This window comes from Solanum dulcamara, chromosome 3 (assembly GCF_947179165.1).
Source record: "Solanum dulcamara chromosome 3, daSolDulc1.2, whole genome shotgun sequence".
NCBI classification, from domain to species: Eukaryota; Viridiplantae; Streptophyta; class Magnoliopsida; order Solanales; family Solanaceae; genus Solanum; species Solanum dulcamara.
This window is the reverse complement of record NC_077239.1, coordinates 40,325,434-40,332,234: the sequence shown is the minus strand read 5'-3', so window position 1 is coordinate 40,332,234 and position 6,801 is coordinate 40,325,434. Positions and strand designations below refer to the sequence as shown.

General features: G+C 39.7%; 1 pseudogene; it reads left to right on the top strand.

Moving 5' to 3' along the window:
* Positions 1–343: 343 nt before the first annotated feature.
* Positions 344–463, top strand: LOC129883815 (5S ribosomal RNA; annotated as a pseudogene).
* The last annotated feature ends 6,338 nt before the right edge of the window (positions 464–6,801 follow it).

Below are 6,801 nucleotides of genomic sequence, written 5' to 3'. Positions count from 1 at the left end.
ATATTGTGGAATTTTCGACCTCGGGTATTACTTCCTGGCTTCCATAAATTACATCAACTGGTACCCTTACCTTTTGGGTTTTGCTTTTCAATCCTTAGAGTTAGCTGCCAAGTGGTGTCAAATTTCCCTCGCCCACTGGCCCATATAGACATTTGGTCGTGTGCCTATCATTAACTGGTACTATATCGAAGAACTGTGGCATTCAAGTGCACCATCAGTTAGTAATTAATTAATCCTGCTGGTTTTCCTTAAGACCTTGTTACAATTGCCTTAACGTATCTTATAATACTCTGTGTATATAATCTCATATCATTCCCCCGTCACTAGTTCAGATTCTTCCATCTCGCGTGATCATACCAGCACTAACGCATTAAGTTCCATCAGAATTTCAAAGTAAAGCGTGCTGGGATGAGAGAAATACTGGGATGGGTGTCCTTCTTGGGAAGTCCTCATGTCGCGTTTCATGGTAATCCTTGCAATAATGTGCGGGTCACTCAACTTAGCCCAAAATTTATCTTAGCATCGTCTCGCGAGTCTTTATGTTTTGCCTTGTCCTTTCCTCTATTATCTTGCAACCAGCTAGTCTTGTCTGTCTTATTCAAACCATTTCAAAATTTTCCTTACCCCCGTTTGTAATCCTCTTGACACATTTTCGTGTCATTCTTTACTTTTACAAGGATATGAGAAGGTTTTCAACTTAACGTAAGAGATATCTTAGCATTGTCCCACTCGTCCCCCCTTGTCGCACTTCTTTCTTTTCCCCTATTCACTCTGTGTTCTTCTTATTTTCTACCACAAGAGGCTTTCTATTCCTTTTTCTTTGGTTATTTATCTATCGCAATATCATTTGCGACTAACTCTATAGCCAATAATTTGGCTTTTTACCCATCATGCTATCATTATCCTTCGTAGTGTCTCTTGAATTATTTGGTAGCCTTTTATTGCTATACCCTTTTCTTTTCATATGCATTCACCTTCTAGCGTTATGTCATTCCTGGTTTTGTCAAAACCTCTCAATGCTTTCTCACTTGCTTCTCCCCCAATTACTGGTGGCTTACCGATCTTTCTAACTTAGTTCAGTAAGGAATTTTCTTGGAGTTTAAACATCCATCTTAAATATGTTGTCATAATTGTTTCCATCATACCTTTGAAGTTTTCTCACTTGCTTCTGCCCTTTAGAGGATACTTATACCTTTATTCGCGTATACTTTGTTATATGTCTCTATGTCCAGTATTAATTTCGTCCAATCCCCTTCCCTAATCTATTTGGTACTGTGCTATGTCCCCGTCTTTCTGCATATTTTTCCCAACCTAGTTATCCGCATATTGAGCCTCGGCAAAATTACGAAGCGACGAGAACCTTTCCATACATAGTGCGACATCTCCTCTATTAATCTATACCCTCGAGTTACGAACAACTTGTCTCATTTACAATAAGAGTCGAGGGCTTGGGACTTTCAAAAGAGTAAAGCTCTACTACTAGGCATCTTTCCCTTCAACCTGAGCTTCCCTTTTTTTTTCCTACAGCACAATTACGGTTGGAGATATTGTGGTCTGAATTGTACTTCTCAGACAGACTTTTGTTTCTTCGAATTAAACTTCCCCAAGTAAAGAGGGTGTCCCTTATCAATGATATGAAGAGTATCTCTTACAACTTTAATTTAGCATCCTATGGGTACTTGATATCAATTTCCAAGATCTGTTATAAACTATGTTTTACTCCCTCTTTCTTATTCTAGGAGAATTTCGGCAGAGTTTCCTCTATACTCGTTACTTATCCCCAAAACTTGTACACAGAAAAAACCAACAGGGCCTCACAGGGCAAACATATATACATATATTCCTGTCATATCGTTTCATCACCATAATGTCTCATAGGGACATATACACATGTGTTTATTACCTTTACTGTTACAGCCACACAGGGCTTCTTACATTATAACAAAACAAAATCGGCAAAATTACCCCATATAGTCAATGAAACTTTACCTATCACTTCCCTGTACCTATAGCCAGTTAGTCCCTTATCCGTCCCGACGACCTAGGAGATGAAGTATGCTCTTCCTCCTCATTTGTGTTCCACCTACTTGTCTGTCCCTCATCATCTTCCTCACTTGAGTCTAAAAGACATGAATAACCAGGCGACCCATGGTTTACCGACGTCCAAGATAAGGGGCTCGATGTGCAGTAATACTTACCGTAGGAGCTAGCCTGACATAGTGCTCCATCATTAGAGGAAACGACGTGGCTTTCAGAATTGCTTCCTGGGTCATCCGACATTCTGGGGATATTGTCGTTGGGCCTTCCAAGGAATCAACCTTACTAGCATACTGGAGGTCCTCTGAAGGATCTGTCTCAATCAAATAAGTGGGGTCCTCTAAAAGGTCAGTCTCAATAGAATAACTCAGACTCTTCCTGCTTGGTCCCGGAGCCTGAGATCCCGGTCCTGATGGCATCCTAGGGGCCTTGGCCACACCCCTTCCACTGTCTAGAGCTAGTTTTTTCATCCTTCTATCACGATCCAACCCCGTAAGCCATGACTGGAGTCCGTCTTGGACCCCCTTATGTGTATCTATCAGTTACCCTTAAGTTGAACCTGTAGCCTCATTCACCTGTATCATAACAGGAAAGGGCACGCAAGCCGATGAGGCTACCATACCATGAAAAGATTTGCAATACGTCGTATGAGCACAATTGAAACAAACTTACTAATAACCCACATACACATGTCTATAGATCTCTAAGAGTAATAATTGTATCATATGGCGGGACAGGGCCTCCACCGTACCCCTGAATAAATACACATATACATCAATGACCAACATCAATAGTAAGGGTCTGGAATAGCAGAGCACATCCAAAATAACTGAGTGGAAACCCTAAGCTAGTGGATCTCCAATATTAACATCTGTACCTGCGGGCATGAAAGGCAGCACCCCAGAGAATGGGGGGTCAGTACGACATATGTACTGAGTATATAAAGCATAACATATCATAACAGAAATAATAACTGAAATGGGGATATAGAAAATATGTATAATAGTTAACAAATTACTGTACCTGCAGCTTAGGACATGCAGTCATATACCTTATCATACCCTATACCTGGCCCTCTAGTGAACTCGGTATCGTAATCATTTCATCATAATCATGTGTCGTCATATCATCATATATATCATTTTATCATGTCATCGTATACGACATCATATCATCGTATACGGCATAATCTCGTATGGCATCACAGTATATCCGGTCTACTCTGCGGCTCAGGGTCACAAATGTATCCCTATATTTTCATATGCATGCCTACATAAAGTATCCGGTACTTTAGTGAGGGACTCGATGAAAGAGTAGTGTACATCTATAGCGTACCATCATCATACAGTAAAATATACCGAGGAACGTTCGGCCCTATACGTTATTGAAAACAATAATGAAGAACATACTGCTCAATCCACATTTTCCATTATATCATTATATACATATATATATTCGGCTTAGGACTCGGTGACGAGCATTATCACATACGGCGTCATCGTATGCTTCACTTTATCGTATATGGCACCTCATCCTCGTATACTTCTACATATATATAGACGTCCCAGGACTCGGTGAACGAATAGTAAAACTAGTCACGACCTCACTCCCGGCCCTCTTATGGGACTCGGAGGAAGATGGGTTACAGGGTGCTCGAGTAGAGTAGTGAGAAACTATATGCAACTAAGTCATCATTTGAGACTCAATGAAATAGTCAAGTGAATCGTCACCTGATGATCAGAGTAGTAATCGTCTTAAGTATCTTCTAAACATCGTTACAGAGCATATCAACTGGAGTTTTAGAAATCGTAGACGTGTATCGAGACAAGGTTAAACGGCTTATGGAAGTAGAGACATTTGTCGTCGTAGAGACTTTAGGAATAGGAGTTGACACATTCAAGTATTATTTAGCAGATAGGAGACTCGAGGATAGTTCAACTATTTTAAGAATTCTAATACCAAGTACTAAATGAAAGTCACAAGTTATACCTAGAGCTTATAACTGGAACTACCTCCACCTCATATCATATGCTATTACATTTATACTTAAGACCTTCCAAAAGGAAGAATAGACAGGCTCTACATATACTACTATTCATGATCTAACAGCCTTAAGAGGCAATAACTCAACTATTACAGGCATCTGAACATCAAAAAGTGAATAAAGTTTATGAATTACACCTGGAGTTTCACGAGTGGAATTATCCCCACATTTCATATAAAAACCATTCATAACTTATACCTAAGACATGCCAAAAGAAAAGAAGAATAGCTCTACATACTTATTCCAAAAATATGCCAAAAGAAAGCTTCACATACCTCGTATGGACTTCTCTTAATCACGTCCACGTCTTCATCCTCCAAACCTATTTAACATGGAACAAAGTCGAGTATCAACTACCTTAAACTTTTCAGTGCCTTCGGTTTAACCTTAGTATTCACATAACTCATTTCCTCGCTCGCCCCTTCGACTAGTTCCTTAACTCGTTTAAAGAGTTACCTAAAATTGGGCAGTATTTCCCCTATAATATGCCCTATCCAAATTCCCAATTACATACCTAATTACTACAGCCAACCAAAAACAACAACCTTCAGATCATATACAAGTAAAACATGGCATCATTACACAATATAAACTCCACCCGACTTGCTGAAAATTGTAATACCAAAATAGGGTTTCTAGTCTTTGTTTCGCAAAACCTTTAATTATACGAAACGAAGGGTCATGTGGATGAAACCATCAGCACCCACAACCCTTTTAAAATACATTTAGTCCCTGAAACACATTACCACACACCTTCAGCATCACCCCACACGCACAACACCCCATTTCGATTATAATTTAACTACGATGACTTCACTTTCGATTGTTTCTATTGTCGAGCATTTACATGACCTTTTTATACTTCAATCAGTATAAAAGGTATATAATACCCTACATAAAAACCCCATAAAGTAAAAATTTAAAGGAGAGGTCTTACCTTACCCGAAATTAGTCAAGACTCGCCAAAACTTGCCTAAGAACTTCTCTAGTCGCGCTGAAACTGTGTGGACTGTATGCTGTCCATTTGGTGCTGATCCAAACCCTAAATTCAAATTATTCACACCCTCATAACATGTCCAAATCCTTTACAAAAAGTGGGAGAAGAGAATCAAGCCATAGCTTATCATATGGCTTCCCAAACTTGCTGAAAATTAACTTTGGAACCTCCTTGACGCGGCTGAAATGTTGTGGCTGATTGTTACTCGTTTTTGCTGCCACAAATAGGTAAGTTACGTTATTAAACACCTCCTATTTATATAATAATACCTTAGATAATTAATTTATTTAGCGAAATCAGGACTTACCTATTTGTTTCCTCCAAGTTGTCACGTTTTTCTATCTTATTCTAGGGTTTGCTTTTCTTTTTGTTTGCTGAAGTTTAAGTGCAGGAACTGAACTTAAGACATGATATACATCTATATATGTGGTCCTAGGAGGTGACACGTGTCTTCTCCATAGGGTGACATGTGTCCAGCCCCTATTGGGCCACAGATCCATGTCTTACCCCTAGGCTGCCACGTGTCCTTGTGGGCCCCACTTCCCAAGTAGGTGTGTCACCTACTTGACCCTAATTAGGTGGGTTACCTTCTTGCTTGAGGTGCTTCCATGTGTCGCTCCTCCATTGGCTGCCACGTATCCTCTTTTCCCCTTCTTCGTGGGTTCGTAATATCATCTTATTTTAAGAACCCGTGTAATCCATACTGCGTAAGCTTGATATGTCTTTAAGTAACTCAAGTGTATATGACTTCTAACTTAGTAGCTTACATAGGTAAATCAAGTCCTACGATTCATTTTTTCTCCTCCCATTCCTTCTGGATTCTTATGACTCTATTTCCAACCTTCCCTACTATGGGGTATCACATTCTCCTTTACTTAGCGTCGTTTGATAGTGTCATAGCTTATACGGCTCACATGATAATGTCTAAGGAACTTAAGAGACATTTTGAGCTCGAGAGTCTGGGGTGTAACATCCTTCCCCCCTTTAGAACATTCGTCCCCGAATGTTACATAAACCTTCCCTTAAAAATTTATATAGATTGTAAGGAGGTTTCTTTCCATTGGGATAACACATATTTTCATCCAAATAGTTAATATACAATTTTCTAGGAGTTGGGATTACTTGTAGATACCGGAAATAAGTACGGACACCTGTGTTTCATGTCCTCTTCCGCTTCCTAAGTTATTTCTTCACCATTCTTATTCCTCCATAGTACCTTGACAGAAGCTACGTTCTTAGTTCGCACCCCTTTTAATCTACCGATCTTGGATGGCAATAGGTTGCCCCTTATATGATAACTTTCCTTTCATGTAGACCTCACCCACCAAGAATATTCTTGGAGGGTCGCTTATATATTGGCGGGGTATTGATCTGTGAAAATTGAATATATTACTTCAAATCGGATAGTAGGTCCAACTCATAGGTAGCTTTATCTACTCTACAAATAATCAGAGAAGGACCAAAGTATCCCCTTCTTGCCGACTCTAGGCTGCTAGTCAATAGATTTTCCATGAACAAGCTTTACTTCATCAATATGTTGCTGGATCCCCTCTGGGCCTATCTGTTAATCAAAGGGAGAAATGTTGTACTAAGATTCACTTGCATTCCCAATCCCTACCGGAGCGATCTCTAGAAATTAGTTGTACGTTGAACTTCCTCCTTTGAGATAACAGATATGGGAACCCCGTGAAATTATATTGTTTCCTTGCTATGTCATCTCGCA